Source organism: Protobothrops mucrosquamatus, unplaced genomic scaffold (assembly GCF_001527695.2).
Source record: "Protobothrops mucrosquamatus isolate PMUCROS unplaced genomic scaffold, P.Mucros_1.0 scaffold1323, whole genome shotgun sequence".
NCBI classification, from domain to species: Eukaryota; Metazoa; Chordata; class Lepidosauria; order Squamata; family Viperidae; genus Protobothrops; species Protobothrops mucrosquamatus.
Window position 1 is genome coordinate 52878 of NW_015387523.1, and position 23241 is coordinate 76118.

Below are 23241 nucleotides of genomic sequence, written 5' to 3' on the forward strand. Positions count from 1 at the left end.
AGGAGGATTTTATTTAGGGACGATTTTAAGTATAATTTTAATTGGAACACAGCTTCGAATATTTGGTTTTAATTTGGTTTTAGAGGGGTTTTTATTTTTATTGATATGTATATCTGTTTTAATATGCTGTGCACCGCCCTGAGTCCTGCGGGAGAAGGGCGGTATAGAAATTAAAATAATAATAATAATAATAATAATAGAAGATTAGCAGACTACAATTTCTAATTTTGCTTTAGGCATGAAAGCCGGCTGGGTGACTTTGGGTCAGTCACTTTCTCTCAGCCCATAACATCATAGGCAACAAGGCCATCAATCAACTAATGGATCATCATTCAGTTGATCAAAAAAAAAAATAATCCTTCACTTTCAGAAATGTGTGTGTGAGTGAGTGAGAGAGAGAGAGAGGAGAAGAGAGAGAGAGGAGAGAGGAGAGAGAGAGAGAGAGATTAGATAGAGACAGATAGAGAGAAATTAGAGATTAGAGAGAGAGAGATATGATAGATAGATAGATAGATAGATAGATAGATAGATAGATAGATAGATAGATAGATAGATAGATAGATAGATGATAGATAGATAGATAGATAGATAGATAGATAGATAGATAGATAGATAGATAGATAGATAGATAGATAGATAGATATGTCCTTGGTGCTCTCTGAGCTTGGTTGTTTTCTTGCATATGTTTCATTACCCAAAGTAGGCAACATCATTAGTGCTGATGAACAGCTACAAGTATTCTTGTAGAGAAAGAGAGAGAGAAAGATAATAGGTTTAAATTGCAAACATTTCATTTGTCATGCACGCACTGGTTTTTTTTTCACTTCCCAAAAGGTTTGCCTTTCTTCCACACTTCTACATTCTGAGTTAAATTTCCATTGCCTGGATTGATATCTTCGTCTTGAGCCACAATTTTTTACTTGGAGATCAAAGCAGGGTGTGATCAGACTCCAAAACATTGGGAAGATGAAAACGGTGGACCTGGCTGGTCCAAACATTTGCTCTACCATGCTCTACCATAAGTTAAAGGGAAAAGCAAGTTGATGTATCTACTACCTTTTCAAATCTCTTGGGTTTGTGGACTTGACCCATTGCTTTGATTGAACCAATATTCTTCTTCTGATTTTCATTTACTAATTATGCAAATTCTTCTTTCTCTCCCTCCTTTTCTCCTTCCCTCTCCCTTTTTTATTTTTTCACAGACCAGAAGTAAAAATAGACTGATTCCACCCATGAGAGATCTTCACCTACAAGTCCTACAAGAGTCGCTAGCCTACAGCGATGGCAAGAATAAACCCTGTATGGCATCACGGTGAAGACTGAGGAAGGATAACCACAGTTTGGGGAAGCCACACAGTACAATGTCCTAATATCATGTGATCACCTCCTGCAACTTCCTAACAAGCAAAGTCAATGGGGAAGCCAGATTACTAAATTAACAACTGCAGTGATTCACTTAACAACTGTGGCAAGAAAGGTGATAAAATGGGGCCAAACCCACTTAATAACTGTCTAATTTATCAACATAATTTTTTGCTCAATTGTGGTCATAAATTGAGGACTACCTGTACATTCCTCAACAGACCTAATTACCTCCCTTAAAATAAATATTTGTTAACATTCTATGCTTAGCTATGCTAAGTCCATACTCTGTATCCCAGTCAGCAATATTATGGGCAATTGTCTTTTTGAATTAGACTTGCTGCTATTTAATGACTCACTATCCTTTTAGCACTCAACATATGTTCAGGAGCACATGCTGTCAAAAGACTTCCTGTTGCTAAAGACTTAGTTATGTCTTCTGTTGTTCATCCTCAACAGTATATTTTCCATTATGATCTTTACTACGAAGATTTGGACCTGCTGCTAAGGTGCCACTTCACTTAACAATCGATCAACCAGGAGAAACTACCTCCATATAAATGCAGTTGATTGATTGATTGATTGACTTATTGCATGCCATCAAGCAATATTGGCTCTTAGTAACCACAAAAGATGGGGGGGGGGGTTTTCCATGATGATTTGTCCCTAACTCGGTTATACAGGACTTTTTTTAAAAAAAAAATTGAAAATATTAGACAATAATAAGAGCAATACAAGTTTAAGAAAAAGAGCAAAACAAATAGTAAATAGATAAAGAAAGGGAAAGGGAAAAAAGAGGGGAAAGTTAAAGAAGCAGCATCATCCAATCTTGACAGCAATTAAAAATAAATTTATCGTCTATTTTCCTTAAGGTTACATCTTTTCCTTCTTCCCCTCTTTTACCCTTCCTTATAATCAGATCCACTTCAGTTTTTTCCATTTTCAGCAAAAAGTCCATAAAGGATTTCCAGTAACTAATTGGACTTATTGTCTTCTCCCTAATCAAAGAAGTCAATTTTGCCATCTCTGAAAAATTCTGTCATTTTCACCAATTATTCCTCCATTGCGCGTATTGGTAGTCCTTAGGCTTACAACCATTTGTTTAACAACCATTCAAAGCTATGACAATGCTGAAAAAGTGACTTATGTCTGGTGCTTCCAGTTATGACTGTTGTCGCATCCCTGCCTTCATGTGCTCAAAATTCAGACACCTGGCAACTGGCATGTATTTACAATGGTTGCAGTGCCCCAGGGTCATTTGATCACCATTTACAACCTTCGCAGGGGATGTCCAACAAGAACAGTGGAAGGAGGAAGCTGGGTTCACTAAATGACTGCATGATTTGCTTAATTTACTTGAGTCTCCCCAAGATGGCTCCCTGACTCAATAGGGATTTTTTTTTCTCCTGCTGACAAACAGCTGGTTTCGCTGCCAAAGCAGACTCTTTGGCAGTATGCCTCTCGGATTTCCTGCCTGAGCAGTGGGTTAGACTGGAACAGGGCTTTTCAACCTTTTCACAGATTGTACCACTTTTAGGACATGACAATATTTGAGTACCACCAGTGCTTAGCAAGGTGTCAAAAACTGTTATTTGAATGGGAGCTACTAGGAATGACTATAGATGACCCTTGGATGACTGTGGACCTATTTGAGAAGACATGACCTAGAACAGTGGTTCTCAACCTGTGGGTCGGGACCGCATTTGGGGTCGATCGACCATTTCATGGGGGTCGCCAAGCAAGGCTGTCCGCCATTTTTTTGGTCCGCCATTTTTTTCCCTTTTTCAGTGGGTGCCTTACCTCCCTTGGGCTGGGCCAGCTGGTGGTCGGCCTGCTCCATCTCTGCCGCTACGCCTCGACTGGCGCAGGGGGCGGAACCACGCATGCGTGGCGCTCCCAGGCAGGGAAAGTCCTCGACTTACGATCGGTTGGGTAGTCCTCGACTTACAACCGGTTTAGTCCTCGACTTATGACCGGTTTAGTCCTCGACTTACGACCGGTTGGGGTCGCGGCATTAAAAAGGTTGAGAACCACTGACTTAGAAGGTAGTAATTCTCAGTGGGAGCGATTGGAGGGTTGAGTCTCCATCTTTTCTCTCCTGCTGTCTGCTGTTTTAAGAATGCCTGGGTTTTAACAACAACTGCAGCAAAAAAAAAAGGCATGAAGTTGGATGTGACTCACTTAATGACTTCATTGCTTAGAGATGGAAGTTCTGGTGCCTATTGTGATTGTAAGCCAAGTACTACCTGTATTTCAGAATCTTTCCATCTTTGTGATCCCACTGTAGATCCTTCACACTTTCCAATGGTGCCAGTGTAAATGACTCCACCTCCCTTTCTGCTGGTCTTCCTGTTCTCTTTCCTTCCATGTTTCTCAGCTTTAGGGCATCCTCCGGAGAGCTGAGTCTTTGCATAATGTGTCCAAAGTAGGACAATTTGAGCTTGGCCCTTTGTGTCTTGAGTTCTTTTAGGTTCTACTTGTTTCTTCCCTTGGCTGATATAAATGCATAATAAAAGCAACCTTTGATAAAGGGCATCTATGAATTACTTGCATGTTAGGCAAAAGTATGAGGTTGGGTTTGCTTATTCAGCAGCAAAGTTTGATTGCTGATAGTGTGTTTAAGATTTCACTAAAGCAACATAAGCACAGGGAGGAATCTCATCTAACACCAACATAGATGTAAATGTCAGCTCATCCTCAAAATGAGAACGTTGGTCCTCTATTATTAAGGCTATTTCTTACAGCAACTATTTGGATTACAGCAACTGCAAAAGCATATTGGAAGGGAGAGGAAAAAAAATCCATCACTCCTTTCTGCCATCACCACAACGGAACAGAATGGAATTCACCAACTGTCCTTTAACCAAAAAAAAAAAAAGCTTTTAGTCCTCATGCTGACACAGACGCTTGGCAATGTGTGAAAGCCTCCAGCAATTTCTGGAAGCTCTTTGCCACTGCATGGAAGCACTTCTGGTATTTCCTGTTGTTTTCTTCCCTGCTGGTAACAAACATCCCTTGATCTCCCTCTGGACGCTTGGCTTCCTTAATTGATATCCAGAGACGGCGCCAGGTGAGACAGGAGCATTTTAACACAAGGTGGGTTATGAGATTTGTCTGGATTGTTTAGAAGTTGTAAATTGGAGGTGCTACCATCCTTTTGTGACAGGGATGAATAAGAGGTGGTACTAGATCTTTAGAAAAAAGAGGATCAACATCCTTTCTCCAGGGGTAGGTTTGTATTATAGATTTATATGTACATATATGTATGATTTTTTAAGGAGGTGTCCGGTGGTGCCCCAACTGCACAAGACGGGATGGCTGAGTGAGGAAGGGAGGTAGGAAAGAGGGAGGAAGGAGGAGTGGTGGTAGTTTGGGAGGAGGAAGGGGTGGTAAGTGGAAGAGGGCGGTGCAGGGGGGGGGACGCCGGACACGTCCGTGAATGTAGTGATTAGTGTTATTCCTTTTGGTTGATATTGTGATAAAAGATCTATGTTTTTGTTTTTAATTGAAAAATTAATAAAAAATTTATTATAAAAAAAAACATCCTTTCTCCAATTCATCTTTTTCCAAAGAACCTAAATCGTATAAGCTTTTTAAACAAATAAACCTCTAGGGATTTTCCCTGCTTAACAATGGAGAAATAGAGATAGATGATAGATGGATAGATGGTAGGTAGGTAGGTAGGTAGGTAGGTAGATGATAGATAGATAGATAGATAGATAGATAGATAGATAGATAGATAGATAGATAGATAGATAGATAGATAGATAGATAGATAGATAGATAGATAGATAGATGATATAGATGAGAGAGAGAGAACGATAGATAAATAAATATAGTGATAGATAGATAGATAGATAGATAGATAGATAGATAGATAGATAGATAGATAGATAGATAGATAGATAGATAGATAGAAGATAGATAGATGGATGGATGGATGGATGGATAGATAGATAGATAGATAGATAGATAGATAGATAGATAGATAGATAGATAGATAGATAGATAGATGATATAGACGAGAGAGAACGATAAATAAACAGGCAGGCAGGCAGGCAGGCAGGCAGACAGACAGACAGACAGACAGACAGACAGACAGACAGATGGATGAACTATCAGAATGTTGGAACATTTAAATGTAAGGCAGATGGGAAAAAATGAACTTATTTTCAGGAATAAATAAAGAAAAGAAATCAGGTGTGTTCTTACCAGATGCTTAATCAGAGATATGAGGGTCAGGAGGCACCTTTACATAAGATACTAAATTTAGCTAGTGCTAACTTTGGCATAATGTGATTTCAGCCATTCGTTTATAGTATGGTGTGTGAACTTGAAGAGTTAATTCAAGATTGTATGAATACTGCCCATCTCTCTCAGTCCTTCTGTTGTTACCCATGATTACAGTTGTTCTCTTCTCTTCTCTTCTCTTCTCTTCTCTTCTTCATTCATTTTCTTTCTCTTTCTTTCTTTCTTTCTTTCTTTCTCCGCCCATTTCACAAAACGTAATTCTGGAACAGTATACAATAGTTAGTTGAAAAAGAGTACATATATAAGAACAGATATTTAAAAATAGAAAAATCAGCATTAAAAGTGAGGAAAATTAAAACTAAAAATATATACAAATCCGAAGCAGAGAGGGAGGGACAACATCCACCTCAGTAGTGGAGACATCTAAACAAATCTCTGGTTCCCTGATGGCATAATCAGCTCTTGAGGGATTTCAAGCACATGAAAGGATAGAGCTAACCTAATATCTAAAGAGAGAACATTCCATAAGGTGGGTGCCATAGCAGAGAAGGCCCAACACTCCGAATTTGTCAAAAGTTTCTGTCAGGCAATATATGTACTAGTCTTCCATTTCCCCCAAAATGAATGCCAGGTTTGTAGGTTTGTCATATAAATTAGTCAAACAAGGGACAACCTAAACTTGATTCATTCCCAGGGAAGTAAGAGATGGACACAACATCAAGGAGAAAAGGTAGAAAAGAACACTCCTGAAAAATATTTGTCCCATGTTAGGTCCAAATGGGGACATAGCCTATGCTTTGACCTTTCCTGAGGAAGCCATTTTGTTTTTGTAATTTGGACATCCAACATCCTCTTTCTATGCCCACCCGATTTCATTCCCTCTTTTTTTTCTCTCTCTCTTGAGACGCTACTGAGGAAGACCAAGACAAGAATGACCCACAAGAGCCCAAGTCCTGGGCTAACCACAATTCTCCTCCTGTTGATGGCTTGGTTGGCCATGATCAATGCCGCAACGTTTGAGAAATTCCTGCGACAGCACGTGGATTACCCAATGACTGAAGTTCCGGATGCCCAACGGTACTGCACCCTCATGATGAAGCGTCGGCACATGGCAACCAGTAAACACTGCAAACATCTCAATACGTTTGTCCACATGGAAGTCCCTCAGATCCAAGCTGTCTGTGGCCCGGCAGGAGAACCAACCACGGGAGACCTCCGGGAAAGCAACTCCAGCTTTCCCTTGACAGTGTGCAGACTTCAACGAGGCTCGTGGGCTCCAGACTGCAACTATATAGGAAACAGCGCCGTCAATAGGATTATTATCGCTTGTGAAGATGGCAACCCAGTCCACTTGGAAACTCAAGTTCCAAACAATATGGAGCTGGAGGAGTTATGGAATGTGGGTCCAAACTAACCAGTTCAGCCGTCTGCCTTTTCTCTCTTCCTGCTTCTACAGCTAGACCTCGACTTACAACCATTCACTTAACGACTGTTTGAAGTTACAACGGCACTGAAAAAAGTGAATAGAAAAAAGTAACTTGACTTTTGAAGTTGCCTTGAAAAACATAGTAACATTTTTCACACTTAGGACCGTTGCCACATCCCCCTGGTCACGTGATGCTTGTCAACTGGTTCATATTTCTGACGGTGGATTAACCCTTGCGACCTTCTGACAAGGAAAGTCAATGGAGAAGCCAGATTCGCTTAACGACCATGTTATGAACTTCACAGTTGCAGGAATTCACTCGGCAGCTGTGGCAAGAAAGGGTCATAAAATGGGACAAAACTCACTTAGCCAAGGTCTCGCTCAGCAACAGAAATGTTGGGCTCAATTACGGTCGTACGTCGAGGACTGTTTATCGTAGTTAATGATTAATTTATTGGGTGGTTGTTTGGTAGATTCTGTGCCATCAAGTTATTTTCAACTCTATAATGACCGCATAGCTAGATTTTCTCCATGTCAATCTCTCCCTCTCTTTGGTGTTTCAACTCTCTCATCGGTGCCCACTGCAGCAGCATCATTCTTATAGTTATGAAGAAGCAAATCTCAATTTCTCTGCTTTTCTCTTGGAAATAAAAATCAACTAAGTTGAAAACGGGTGATTTTGTCTGCATGTTTTGGAGAACTTTCTTGTTCATTAATAGTACATTTAAAAAAAAAAACATGAATGGTAATATGCTGGTAGTATATAGTATATAGTCAAATAAAGATTTGATTTACAAATGCAAAAAAAAGTCCAGAAATATTAGTAGGTTCAACATTTGTGTTATTCTTCCAAACTGCAGTTTTCACAATTGAGTCGATTATTTTTTTTTTCTCAGATGATTCATTCCTGGCATTGTTGTTGAAAGAATCCTTTTGAAGTAGCGCAGACCAAACAGAATTGTTCTTTAAAAGAAAAATACAAAAGTAGGGCTCGTCCGGGATTTGAACCCGGGACCTCTCGCACCCTAAGCGAGAATCATACCCCTAGACCAACGAGCCTGTGCCGCTGTTGTTCTTCTTCAGCAACATTTTTGACCTTTAGAGCCACCTAGTGGCAAAAGCACTGTGCAACCGGTTAATGGTACCATGATTTAAAAGAGAACACTTAAATCTTTTCACTTCAAAGAAAGCAGAAGGGAAGAAACAGAAAAAACGATCTCGATCACATCTTCCAGATCCAGGATGTAAAAACTAGTCGGTTTAGGTTTTTTTAACGATCTCTGGCTTCTAGTTTGCATTCATCTCTTTCCAATAGAAAGTATCTCTGGACACGAAAGGAAGGGAAAGGAAAAAAAAACCCTTGACATTTTGAGAAGGGAGGAAAAGAGGAAGGGGAAGGGGAAGAGGGAGAAAAAAAGGAAAGAAGGAAAGACGAGAGGAAGGAAAGGAAAGGAATTCATATCCAAAGTGTATTTCCCATTATTTTTCCATCATTAAATTAAGAGGGAGGAAGGGAGGGGGAGAGAGAGAGGGAGAGAGCAGGAGGGAGGGAGGGAGAGAAAGAGAGAAAGGAAGGAAGGAAGGAAGGAAGGAAGGAAAAAAGAAAGAAAGAAAGAAAGAAGGAAGGAAGGAAGGAAGGAAGGAAGGAAGGAAGGAAGGAAAAAAGAAAGAAAGAAAGAAAGAAAGAAGGAAGGAAAAAAGAAAGAAAGAAAGAAAGAAGGAAAGAAGGAAAGGAAAGAAAGAACGAAAGAAAGAAAGAAGAAAGAAGAAAGGAAGGAACGAAGGAAGGAAAGAAAGAAAGAAAGAAGGAAGGAAGGAAGGAAGGAAGGAAGGAAGGAAGGAAGGAAGGAAGGAAGGAAGGAAGGAAAAAAGAAAGAAAGAAAGAAAGAAGGAAGGAAAAAAAAAGAAAGAAAGAAAGAAGAAAGGAAGGAAGGAATGAAAGAAAAAAGAAAGAAGGAAAGAAGGAAAGAAAGAACGAAAGAAAGAAAGAAGAAAGAAGAAAGGAAGGAAGGAAGGAAGGAAGGAAAGAAAGAAAAAGAAAGAAAGAAAGAAAGAAAGAAAGAAAGAAAGAAAGAAAGAAAGAAAGAAAGAAAGAAAGAAAGAAAGAAAGAAAGAAAGAAAGAAAATACTTTTTCATTCTTGGCGGCGCAGGGAAGAATTTCCCCGGCCTCATTTCCTGGAAACGATCAAAAAAGAGCCGGATGGCTTCCTAGTTGATTCTCGGTTATTTTTTTTTCCCCTGGCTCCTACATGATGACTCCCCGTTGTTGAATCCGGAGGCTTGTTAGTGCGGAGTGACTCCGGTCTCTGGCACCGTCGGCCAGGCAGAGCCGCCCTTTAAGAATTTGCTGGCATCGCGTAGCCAGAATAAATGGGGACCTGGATGCAAAACCATCATTCTCTGAGAATTTCTAGATTCTCAGTTCCTTTGGCACACCAGCTTCTCTTTTTAAAAACAACAAAAACAAAAAAATTCCCAGGTGACAATTTGACCACGCGCCCTCCTCCCTTCAGCTCTTTCTTTCTTGGTGCAGTTTTGCACCTTTTCCTTTCCGCTCTTGGAAAAGTTGCCACCGCAAAATGCCCCTCTCCCCGATTTATCAATGAGATCTAACCAGATTCAGGAACAGCGTTAAGAGTATATTTATTGCTGGCCCCAACATAACAAAGGCCCCAGCGAGATTTGAACTCGCGACCCCTGGTTTACAAGACCAGTGCTCTGCCCTCTGAGCTATGGAGCCTGGCTCGACGATAGAGTTTCAGTCAACCGCCTAGAAAACACCTATCCAAGTCGCGCATTCTCGGTGCTGCACCGAAGTATTTATTATCCTCTCCGTCTCGCTACGCTTTGGGTTTTCTATTATATTTATATTTGATATGTCATATAGCACGCCTTGTTGTAATTGTGATGCTCCTGACATGAATCATCAACATCATCATGCCTTTTTTAACATGTAACTCAAGAAAGGGAAAATGTCCAATAATAAATGCATTATTATTATTATTACTATTATTATTATTATTATTATTATTATTATTATTATTATTATTATTATTATTATTATTATGGATCATCGCACAATCAGCCAGATGTTCAGACTGGATTTGGCATTTTGTCTACCTATCGAGTCCTTATATTATTATTATTATTATTATTATTATTATTATTATTATTATTATTATTATTATTATTATTATTATTATTATTATTATTATTATTATTATTATTATTATTATTATTGTACCATATCCGTTATTGGACGTTGGCGATCCTGTTTTTATCAGCAGCTGCATGAAAAAGTACTGCTGAGTTTTGTCCAAACCAATAATTAATTATTATTTAATATAAATGTATTTCAAGGTGCTCTTTCCAAAGAAAAAAAAATTAAAAGAGAAGAAAGGATGAAAATGAAATAAGCAAAGCAAGCTAAAATAAAGAAAATCAAAACGAATTACACCTCTCTTTCAGATGCTTTCTACCTCCTTTCCCTGTTTGGAAATACTTTTTATTCCTAAATTTAGTCGAAAGCAAGTCCCCTTCGTTCAAAATATCTTCCTGTTCTGTAGGGTTGCAACCTTAATCTTATAAAGCAAGCCAAAAAAACCAAAATCTTTCTCTTTCTCTCTGAATAAATGTAAGGTCCCTTTCACATTTAATACATATTTCAAAGATTAAAAAGAAGTTACAATTTTTTTTTAAAAAAAGGAGGGCTCGTCCGGGATTTGAACCCGGGACCTCTCGCACCCAAAGCGAGAATCATACCCCTAGACCAACGAGCCAGATGCGTAAGAGTTTTTCCAAGCCTTCTTTGAATGCGGAAAACAGATGGCATTCCAGCAAGTCTGTTTGCATTTGAAAGCTTGAGCTAGTTTTGTTTCCTTTGAGGAGGAAAAAAACAACAACGTTGCATTTAATTTTGTCCCTCTCGGTAATAATAGCATTTGCAATGCTTTTCTTGGCTGCCGTTGAAAAGCCGAGAAAGCCAAAACTTGGGTCGAGTTGACATTCCAAACCAAGAGCCTGCAAACATATTTGTCACCAAAGGACAAGATTCTACAGTATTATTTTTTTTAAAAAAAAGGAAGAAACTAATCCAATCGGAATAGAGCTGGGAGGGACCTTGGAGGTCTTCTAGTCCAGCCCCCCTGCTCAAGCAGGAGTCATTTCAGACACGTGGTTGTCCAGTCTCTTCTTAAAAACCTCGAGTGATGAAGCACCCGCAACGTCTAGCACAGTGTTTCTCAACCTTGACAATTTTAAGGCATGTGGACTTCAACTCCCAGAATTCCACAGCCAGCATTGCTGGCTGTGGAATTCTGGGAGTTGAAGTCCACATGCCTTAAAATTGTCAAGGTTGAGAAACACTGGCCTCCAGTTCTGCAAAAAAATGCATTAAGCGGACCGACAGATTTCTTGGCGGGGAAAAAAAAATCGTATTTTTAGGCAAATCAACGCGACGTCATCCGAGGAAATAGTTGGAACGATCCGGGCTAAAGTCTTGGCAAGAGAAGGAAGAAAGTGGACCGGGAAGCGCAGATCCGAGCATTTGGACACGAAGATTGGCAATTGCTTTTCTTCTCGGCGGGGGATCAAAGGCTGTTTTCCGACGTGAGCAGAGACGGAGATGCGTGTTAGCTGAGGATGCTTCCAGCCACCACTGCTGCCCGTGCAAGAATGCAAAAGAAGAGCTGCGATCCGCCTGCGCCAGGAATGGGGGAGGATGGGTCGGGGAACCCCTCCTTTCGAGCAAGACATCCTCCGGGAGACTGGCGATTGCCGTGGGATGGGGGCGGGAGTGGGAGAGGGGTCCTTCGGGCACATAAAGCGAAGATTCAGCTCTCTGGAGCAGGTCTAAATCAAGGCTGTCCAATTTGGCCAACTTTAAGACGTGTGGACTTCAACTCCCAGAATTCATAAATTCAGGTGTGCTGTGGAAGGAAGTGGGGGCCTCTGGCAGGGTCGCCATTGTATGAACGTTGCCCAGCAGCATTCCAAAAGACCACTTGATATATCAAGAAAACACACCACCATAAACTCAGCAGTGCTGCGGGGGGGGGAAGGGGGGGCTGTGGATAGTCATCCAGGCCTTAGTCACCTCCTGGTTGGACTACTGCCCTCGAAGAATATCTAAATAAATATCTAAATAAATTCAATAAATTCAATAAATAAATCTAGAAGCCGCAGCTGGTCCAGAATACAAATCATTACAGATGTTCCTCAGATGCCTCTATAGGTAGTTCTCAACTGTTCTGTTCTATTCTGTTCTGTTCTATTATATTCTATTCTGTTCTATTCTTATTCCTATTCTATCCTATCCTATCCTATCCTATTCTACTCTTATTCCTATTCCTACTCCTAATTCTACTCTACTCCACTCCACTCTATTCTATTCTCATTCCTATTCTGTTCTGTTCTGTTCTATTCTATTCTTATTCCTATTCTATTCTATCCTATCCTATCCTATCCTATCCTATCTACTCTACTCTACTCCACTCTATTCCTATTTCTATTCTATTCTGTTCTATTCTTATTCCTATTCTATCCTATCCTATCCTATCCTACTCTACTCTTATTCCTATTCCTATTCCTAATTCTACTCTACTCTACTCTACTCCACTCTATTCCTATTTCTATTCTATTCTGTTCTATTCTTATTCCTATTCTATCCTATCCTATCCTATCCTACTCTACTCTTATTCCTATTCCTATTCCTAATTCTACTCCACTCCACTCTACTCTTATTCCTATTCCTATTCCTAATTCTACTCTACTCTACTCTACTCTACTCCACTCTATTCCTATTTCTATTCTATTCTGTTCTATTCTTATTCCTATTCTATCCTATCCTATCCTATCCTACTCTACTCTTATTCCTATTCCTATTCCTAATTCTACTCCACTCCACTCCACTCCACTCTATTCTATTCTCATTCCTATTCCGTTATATTCTGTTCTATTCTTATTCCTATTCTATTCTATCCTATCCTATCCTACTCTACTCTACTCTTATTCTTATTCTTATTCCTATTCCTACTCCTACTCCTAATTCTACTCTACTCTACTCCACTCCACTCCACTCCACTCTATTCTCATTCCTGTTCTGTTCTGTTCTGTTCTGTTCTTATTCCTATTCTATTCTATCCTATCCTATCCTATTCTACTCTACTCTACTCCACTCTATTCCTATTTCTATTCTATTCTGTTCTGTTCTATTCTGTTATATTCTATTCTGTTCTATTATTCTTATTCCTATCCTATCCTATCCTACTCTACTCAACTCTTATTCCTATTCCTAATTCTACTCTACTCCACTCCACTCTATTCTATTCTCACTCCTATTCTGTTCTGTTCTGTTCTGTTCTGTTCTGTTATATTCCTATTCCTATCCTATCCTACTCTACTCTACTCCACTCTATTCCTATTTCTATTCTATTCTATTCTCATCAGAGATTACAATCCAGGAAAAGTTTCCTTAGGTCGACAGAAGTCTTCGAAAAATTTGAAAGCAGAGTTGACCTATGGAAAGCTACGAAGAACTAACCCTGGATGGAAAGAATGGAGGGGCTGGCACCTGGGGCTGGCAAAAGCTGGGAAGTATGGAAATCATTGAATGGACCGCGCATGGGTACAATAAGATGCAGAGAGACTCTGAACAAATAAGGCTATCCAGTGGCTTCTGCCCTTTGCAATTGTGGTGACATGCAGACAAAAACACATATATATATCTGCCCTTTGTGTCCTGATCAGTGTATACTGAGGACCTCATGGCAGCGCGACAGAAGGAAATTAATGTTACTAGTTTCTGGGCAAGATCTGTTTCACTTGTACATATTTTAATCTTGTATTTTAAATTTTAAATAGAATGGGATGGGGTGGGGTGGGGTGGAAAGGAACAGAACAGAACAGAATAGAATAGAATAGAATAGAATAGAATAGAATAGAATAGAATAGAATAGAATAGAATAGAATACTTTATTGGCCAATTGTGATTAGACACACAAGGAATTTGTCTCCAGTGCATAAGTTCTCAGTGTACATGCAAAACAACAAAGAAATAATAATGTATTGTATGTGTTTCTACATACATATATTATTTGAATTGTGATGCTTCTGACATGAATCAACAAATACACAAACCCCCTAGTGCTCCATGTGCTAGAACTAGACCTAAATCCAATCCAAGTGAACCACGCCGATTTTGCCTGACCTATGGCCCTGATTCTAGAAAAAGACCCTTTTTTATATCCAACATTAGCTGCATCGCAATTTGTTTGCCGCTACTGAGATTTTTGCCTACCCCAGAGGACTACCGTATGCTTAGCAGGAACTCAGCTGTGTAGTTCATAATCACACCAGCTCCTTTGCCATCTTGCCCAATTCCTCACGGAGACAAGAGGAGACAAGATGGTTTTAATGACACTCCCCGGAGTGCGCTGGGGAGGATAATTGGCGTTCCAATTAACAGCATCCTCTTGGGCCACCTTCCCAACCTCAGGGAACATCCCCTCTCATTACTCCTCCTTTGAACAGGTGCTTCGTTACCTACCTGGAGACCTCATTAAATCTTGCAAAGTTTAGTAGGAAACTTTGCCGCGCTGGGGATATTTTGAAGAGGGGCAAGGAGAGATGTGGGTTGTGTGCACACAAGCCCTGTTGCTGAACCACAATGACAGGTTGCAGGTCACCAGGGACGGCCCATCCAGGCAAGCGTTAATGACACATTGACGAAGCCAGCACAAACCTTAATCATGTTGCAAAGAGAGATGAATTTCTAAGGCTGCTAGAATTTTGGAGAGGTTGGCAACTTTTCCGCCTGGTTCCTGTGCCTCGGAGGGCCAATGGGGTGTAGTGTGGAGACCCAATTCTGGACACTTTTAACCACAGCAGCTCACTGGAGGGCTGAGCCAGTCACTTTCAGGCTAGCCTACCTTACAGGGCTATTGTGGTGAGGGAGAAAGATTTTGTGCTGCACTTAAATATAAACAACTACCCCATTTAAAAAGTATTGTAGAATAATCCTCTGTTTTGATTAATCCTTAATAACAAGCTGTCAACAGCACGGTGTCAACTTAGCTAGCAACCCAATTTATAACTTACACAAGGGCAATACCAATCTCCTTACTTTATAGAGTACATTAAAAAAAACTTCAGCTGGGAATCATATCTCTCATAAAACTTGCATTTGACTTTCAATAAACATGCCTGTTTATTTTTATTTTTTTCCTGCATTCCCCCTGCATTTTCTGCTAGTTTTTACATCTGAGTAATGGAAAAAAAACCACAGGTAGTCCTCAATTGAGCCCAAAATTTATGTTGCTAAGTGAGGCATTTGTTAAGTGAATTTTGCCCCATTTTACGACCTTTCTTGCCACAGTTGTTAAGTGAATCACTGCAATTGTTAAGTTGTTAACTGAGTCTGGCTTCTCCATTGACTTCACTTGTCAGAAGGTCACTGCAACCGTCATAACTATGAATCAGTTGCCAAGCGTTTGAATTTTGATCATATGACCATGAGGATGCTGCAACGGTCATAAATGTGAGAAGTGGCCATAAGTCACTTTTTTCGGAGCCGTTGTAACTTCGAACGGTCATTAAATGAACTGATGTAAATCGAGGACTACCTGCAGATTAAATTATCAGACCCAGCAAGGACATTCTATTATTTAGAGCCATGGTGGCGCAGTGGTTAGAATGCAGTACTGCAGGCTAATTCTGCTGACTGCCAACTGCCAGCAGTTCGATTCTGACCAGTTCAAGGTTGACTCAGCCTTCCATCCTTCCAAGGTCGGTAAAATGAGGACCCAGATTGTTTGGGGGCCATATGCTGACTCCATAAACCATTTAGAGAAAGCTGTAAAGCACTGTGACACGGTATATAAGTCTAAGTGCTACTGCTATTGCTATTAACAGAACAAACAAATTATATAGATGGAGAAAAAGATGAGGAAAAATAACAAGAAAGACAATAGGTGATTTTCTCTGGCTGAGAATAGACTGAACCTGACTCATCTTCTGTTTTAAACACACACACACAGACAAACACAAACACACAGAGCAGATCAATCTTTTCAAAGCATGGAAAGGACTGTCACTGCTAACAGCTGCAGCTCTTAACACTTTTCAAGTGATTGCTGGTTGTGTCTCAAAGCCTGGTAAACCTGGCTGTCTTTTATTTAAAATATGGGCAGTAAACCTCTTCATTACAAAAAGGTTGCCAGAATAGCCTGCAAGCAGTGATGGAAACAATTTAATTAAAAATTAAATCAGTTAATTAATTAAAAAAAATCAGTTTAGACACAGAAAAATAGTTTTTGGTCAAATAAAACCAATACAAGCTATAGATTTGGGTGGTTGTTGTTTTTTTAAAAAAAAAGTCTTTGTGCACACAATAAATGGCATTGTGCATCACACTAATCAGTGTTTCTCAACCTTGGCCATTTTAAGATATGTGGACTTCAACTTCCAGAATTGGCTGGCTGGGAAATTTTGGGAGTTGAAGTCCACACATCTTAAAATGGCCAAGGTTGAGAAACACTGCTTGACTAAATCATATTTTGCTTAAGGATGCTTTGGGGTATAAATTCACATGGCAGGCCCCAGGCTTTTAATAGCTCAGTCCTTTAGGGTCAGGATTTGGAGTGGATACAAGGGATAAATTCCCATTTTGCCATTGAGTCCATCTGTGCTTTGGGGTGATTCCCATTGATGAGCCTACCTCACAGGGCTGTCGTTGTAAGGTTAAAACAAGGGGAAATTGTCATGTGTGCCACCCTAAATTCCCAAAAGAGACCAGGCATAAGTGGAGTAAGTTATGGAAGTTTCCATTATTTGCATGGAAGGAAAACATATGCCTCTATTAAAGACAAATACCGAATATTCTAAATATTATGGGAGACAAAATTCATTTATAAATAAGCATAGCATTGTAACGTGCCTCTGTGTGTGTGTGTGTGTGTGTGTGTGTATGTATGCACACAAATCTGACTATTCCCTTTTCAATCAGTTATGTAGCTATGTCTCTGACAATCAAGAAAAACTGGAGAATAAAGGTAGACTTTTAAAATGAAAATACATAAGTGGATTAAAAAAGAAGGAACGGTTTATTTTCTTTGACCCATTCATGTTACACAACCATTCATTGAAATGAGCCAGTAGATCAGGGACAAACAAAATAAAGCAATTATTTATGATATCCATGACTAGCTTGGGGAACTTCCTACCACAAGCTACGATCGTCATTAACTAACATGGCTTTCAATAAATTCACGGTGGGGGTGGGAGAAATCTAGAACACAATATCAGAAGGGTCTTCAAGAAATATTTTGGTCAGAAATGTTACCTAATTTCAGACTTTACATTCCTGATGTAAATTAGATTAATGATTCATTTGATTTTGGCACAGCATGATGGGGTGAATCCAATCATTGTGATTTATATATCATGGTTTATTACAGGTAATCCTTGATTTACGATCACAATTGAGTCCAAAATTTCTGTTGTTAAGCGAAACCTTTATTAAGTGAGTTTTGCTCCATTTTATTTATGACTTTTCTTGCCACAGTTGTTAAGAGAACACTGCAGTGGATAAGTTAGTAATCCGGTTGTTAAGTGAATCTAGCTTCCCCATTGACTTTGCTTGTCAGAAGGTCACAGAAGGTGATCACATGACCTCAGGACACTGCAACTGTCATAAATATGAGTCAGTTGCCAAGAATCCAAATGACCACAGGGATTCTACAACGGTCGTAAGTGTGAAAAATGGTCATAAGTCACTTTTTTCAATCCTGTTGCAACTTCAGACGGTCACTAAATGAACTGTTGTAAGTCAAGGACTACCTGTATTTAATATATCAGGAATCCAACACATCCATGGTGCAAATTTAGCCAAGGGTGTTTTTTGGTCATGAAATATGATTAAGCATCCCTTGTAGCCATTGCGGCTTTGGGCAAGGAATTATGGGATTTGTTATGCACACTGTTTCTAAGGCACCAAGTTTCAGAGCAAGCTCACTGCAGCTCTTAAGATTTACTTTTAATCGCAGATGCAAAGGATATTGCTGCAACGGGATAGGATCTGTCTCCATTCATCTTTAAAATGTTTTGCTACATGTTTATTTGTTGAAAATATTTCTATCCCTTATGCATCTGGAAGGAAAAAATAAAATAGCTGTTGTGGAATGTAATCTGAGTAAAATATTTGCATTATTAGTTACCATGTAATTTAAACAACGCACGCTGTATCAGATACTTCTTTGACACGATGTTGTTTATGTGTGCCTGGCATTACAAAAAAAACACCCTGCTGCCATGGTTCCTTTACTCCCCCAGGAACCGTGGGAATTGTTGGTAACTTAGCAATGGTGTTCAGAATACCTTCATAGAGACCAATCATTTTCAGAGAAATTCAGTTCCCAGGAATCCCTGGAGAACTCATTAGTCTGGCGTGCAGCTGCTTTGTAATTAAAACCATCCCTGCTTTTATGATCTGAATACAAAACTAGTGTGCTTCTCAGCCCGAATAAAATAAAATAAAATAAATCAAGGTTTTGTTCTTTTTTGTAATGACAGCCCTGTCTTAATTCTGTCTGCTGTCTGTGGTTTGAAAATTGACTTGCATTCATTTTTTTTTTACAGCTGTCCAGTTTAATCACATCCTTTTTGTATTGCTTGCTACAACTTTGCATCATGGCCAGTTGTTGCAATTTAGGGAAGAGGGGGGGCACTTTGGCTATTGTCACTGTTTTCAGGGTATTAAAATGAACAGCATCCTGATCATTGGACCAATGATATGTGAGTGAGAAAATATTTACCTCTTACTTAACAGAGGTAAACTATGTGTTTAAGCTCCACTTTCAGTGCTGAAAGGATGAGCTTTCAAATGCATTAAACCAGTGGTTCTCAACCTTTTTAATGCTGCAACCCCCAACAGGTCGTAAGTCGAGGACTAAACCGGTCGTAAGTCGAGGACTAAACCGGTTGTAAGTCGAGGACTACTCAACCGGTCGTAAGTCGAGGACTTTCCCTGCCCGGGAGCGCCGCGCATGCGTGGTTCCACCCCCTGCGCCGGCCGAGGTGTAGCTGGCAAGTGGCAGAGACGGAGCAGGCCGACCACCAGCTGGCCCAGCTCAAGGGAGGTAAGGCACCCGCCAGAAAAGGGAAAAAAAATGGCGGACAGCCTTGCTTGGCGACCCCCATGAAATGGTCGATCGACCCCAAATGGGATCGCGACCCATAGGTTGAGAACCACTGCATTAAACCATTAAACTAACTACTGTAAATATGTCAAAGATAAACAAGGAGAAAGAAGGCCTTATATGTGTTCATAGAGATGAAGGGCGATGATGTGATTTGCCCCGAGCCATGGTGATTTGTAAAGCATGACAGTCACTTTTGTGAACCCACCCAACTGTGGTTTATTCAAGCCAGGGTTTAACAAGAGGGAGGAATATAGCCATAGAGAAGAGTTTGGGACAGTTTAGGAGAGAAAGACCCATGGAATTTGCTTGGATTCTTTCCTCGTTCAATAATGGGGCTGACAACTGTTTAGCGCAGCTAACATGGATGCAAGCAGAAAGTGAGTTGTGTGTGTTTGAATGTCCTCACCTGCGTCACAGAGCCTGGAGACCCAAGGTAGGCAGGCCTAGACAAGTCCTGCAAAAGATTCAAGCACTGTGCACTCCCTGGGCTGCGGCCTTGGTGCCAAGCCAACTCCCTAGCCAACCTTACTTCTGAGACCATCCTCCTCAGCCGACCCTGAGCATCTGCAATTGAACTAATGGCAGGGCTGAGCTGCAATTGAATTGCTCAGTTGCTGGTCAAGTGAAAGTTGGAGAAATCCCTGTGGGGAGAGAGAGGGAGAGGGAGAGGGAGAGGGAGGGAGGGAGAGAGAGAGAGAGAGAGAGGGAGGGAGGGAGAGAGAGAGAGAGTTTCCCAGAATTCTCCATGCTGGGTGTTGAAATCTACACATCTTCAAGTTGCCAAGGTTGAGAAACGCTGTCCTAAACTATTGAACCAACATACCTAAAAATGTCCCAAAGATGCTTTTTCACGAGGCAACTGGACTTTCTTGTTTTTCTTTGGAGATGTTTCACTTCTCTTCCAAGAAGCTTCTTCAGCTCTAACTAGAATGGCGGGGAATGGAAAGATTTATACTCCTTGCAGACAGCTGGTCATTTGCATTCTTTTAGAGAGTCATTGAGGCCACTTGGAAGTTTATCTGTGTCCTCAAGGTCATCTGAGTGGTGCAAATGGATGTGGAGCCTTCTTGGAACTGTTGAAAGGATTGTGTTGTAGACAGGAAATAGATGGTGTCATATCCCTCCCCCTCTGTTGAGAGAGGGAAAGAGGGGTCAAAGAGGCCATCTATTGGCCATCAAAATTGAACAGCCCTCTTTCAACAGAGAGGAAGGGATGTGACATCATCTATCTCCCGTCTACAACACAGCCTTTCAACAGTTCCAAGATGGCTCCACACCCATTTGTACTACTCAGGTGACTCTGACAAAACAGATAAATTTCCAGGTGGCCTCAACAACTCTCTAAAAGAATGCAAATGACCAGCTGTCTGCAAGGAGTATAAATCCTTCCATTCCCCACCATCCAGTCAGAGCTGAAGAAGCTTCTTGGATGAGAAGTGAAATGTCTTCAAAGAAACACACAAAAAAGTCCAGTTGTCTTGTGAAAAAGCATCTTTGGGACAACAATGACCTGGATGATTGAGAATCTCCATGGACATTTACTTCAAAATGTACTTGGTTTTATTTGTAACTAGAGTAGAGTAGGGTAGGCAAAAGAACAGTAGAAGAAGGAGCAACTTCCAATTTCCTGCTGGCTTCCCCAATGACTTTACTTTCCAGCAGGGGGCATTGTAAAAGATGATCATGTGATCATTCCCACTTGCATAGTGAGTGAATCCACCATTTTCTTCTAAGTGTTCCCACACAACGAAGAAGCAGAAGTTTTTTCTCTCTCTCTTTCTCTGTTAAAAAAGGCCCTTTTTCCCCCAGGCTAATTTATCTGAAAGAAAGCTATTAAAATTTCTACTTCCAAATTGCTTTAATAATACTAACATTTAGTTGGAAGTCTAAGAATAACCATTCAAAATGCATATTAAATGTTTGTGTGGTGTGTGTGTGTTGTATTACAGCTTTTAAATTAAACCATGATTCCTACACATCAATTTTGAGGATATATTTTTATTTAAGCAGAGGCATATCGATGCTAAAGGAGAATTTTTCAATCCTTTAAAGGTGACTAAACAAGAACCTTTAATTTCTAGTTTTCATTTTTTTCAGAGCTGAAGTTCAGTAGGAAAGCACTCTGCACATGTTCACCTTTCAGTGCTGTGTTTAACAAGTGATAGCTAAAACTGGCTTGCTTTTTGATGCTTTACTGATAGCAGTTGGCAAATGTACAGCATTTTAAAATAAAATTTAAAATGAAGGATCTATAATAGATTGGAAACTATCCAAATAAGCGGGATAAATGCTGAATGCGCTTCCCGTCAAGCTGTCCCCAAACTTGCAAATTTTAAAAGAAAATGATAATTCAAAATATAAAATATAGATCCTTAAGGGGGAAAAAAGTTCTGTAAAGCATCCATGTAAAGTAGCTGTGTTTATCTAAGGGAGTTTCAACATTTGAATGGGATTACAGTCTTTTATTCATTTATTTATTTATATTGCCGTTTCAAAAAGGGCTCGTCCGGGATTTGAACCCGGGACCTCTCGCACCCTAAGCGAGAATCATACCCCTAGACCAACGAGCCAGCTGACTTTAAAAAAAGTTTTCGCATAACTTCCTACTGTACATCAAATAATTATATATGACACGTTGGAATATAGAATAAGCAGTTCTGTAGGTAGGAGGTAGTTGCACCACCTAGTGGTACAAATGCATTATTGCCTAAAAACAGTTTTTCTCCCATTCAATCATGTCCAGTTCTAAGAGTACCTAGTGTAATTTCGTTTTAATTGTTTATTTTTGGAACATACTCCTTACAACTTCTAAATTTCATGACTCCAAGTATTCTTTCTCTACTCTTTAAAGTAAAACTCTTCAAAAAGATATATGGGTTACTTCTACAATTGGAGAGCAGTAGTGTTGCTAGTCCTTGCTATTTACAGTATTTCTTACACTTGGCCAAACCAAGTTTGATGAAAGGAGGAAGGGGTCACCTCCTGACCCAAACCACACTCAGGCTTGTCATTTGCTTAGTGCTTAGTGCTTCTCAACCTCTGCAGCTTGAAGATATGTGGATTTCAACTCCCAGAATTCCCCAGCCAGTGGGCTATATGCAGTACTATATTTCCAGCAAAACATTGACAGATTAGAGAGGTTGTAGAGGAGCTCAACAAAGATGATGCCAGAACGTGAGGACATGACCTATGAGGACCAACTGAAAGATCTGGGGATGTTCAGGCTGAAGAAAAAAAGAGAGCAAAGACATGAAACCAGCGTCATACTGTAGAAAGTCAGCAACCGCACACACAGAATGAAACGTTTTGGGGAATATTAAAAAAGACAGGATAGAATATTTCCCCAAAGGAGAAGAGGAGAAAGATCTTCTTAAAAGCATCCCCAAACACCCTGCTACAGGAAAACAGCTTCAAACTAAGAAACCTTTAGGAATGCAGGTTTTCTAGTTCAGGGCTTTTCAACCAGTGGTACGGGTACCACCTGTGGTACATTGGCACCTGGCAGGTGGTACGTGACCATCCTAGAAAAGTAGTAACGGGGGAAGGGAATGAGCTGAACTGGTGGCAGCACCACACAAGCCTGAGCGAGAGATGGCTGGAGCTGCAGGGTTGTCAGGGCTCAGCAGAAGCGCCAGGATCAGTGCCGCTTTCCAGCTGATTGGCGCTTCTTCGGGGCTGTCAGGGCTCAGTGGAAGCACCAGGATCAGCGCCAGGCTCCAGCTGGAGCTCGGCGCTGATCCTGGCACTTCTGCTGAGCCCAGAAGAAGCGCCGATCAGCTGGAATGTTGCAGCATCTCCAGGGTCTTGTGATTTACATTGAGATGCTTGGCAACTGATTCATATTTATGATGGTCACAGTGTCCCAGGGTCTTGTGAATTGACCAAAACCTGCTGCAACCACCCAGCAGATGGGGGAATAAAAACCAAACACCCCCCACCCCACCCCCACTGCCAATCCTCGACAGAAATACTCACAACAATGAAAACCTCGGACAGGAGGAAGA

The 23241-nt window shown here is 40.4% G+C and overlaps 4 non-coding genes across 4 annotated transcripts; all 4 read right to left on the minus strand.

Moving 5' to 3' along the window:
* Nucleotides 1-8026: 8026 nt before the first annotated feature.
* TRNAP-AGG lies at nt 8027-8098 on the minus strand. The gene has a single exon. It is a non-coding gene; the product is annotated as a tRNA-Pro (tRNA).
* Nucleotides 8099-9707: 1609 nt separating this feature from the next.
* Nucleotides 9708-9780, minus strand: TRNAT-UGU. Its single transcript has one exon. It is a non-coding gene; the product is annotated as a tRNA-Thr (tRNA).
* A 967-nt stretch (nt 9781-10747) lies between these two features.
* On the minus strand, nt 10748-10819 carry TRNAP-UGG. Its single transcript has one exon. It is a non-coding gene; the product is annotated as a tRNA-Pro (tRNA).
* A 10916-nt stretch (nt 10820-21735) lies between these two features.
* On the minus strand, nt 21736-21807 carry TRNAP-AGG. The gene has a single exon. It is a non-coding gene; the product is annotated as a tRNA-Pro (tRNA).
* Between the last annotated feature and the right edge of the window lie 1434 nt (nt 21808-23241).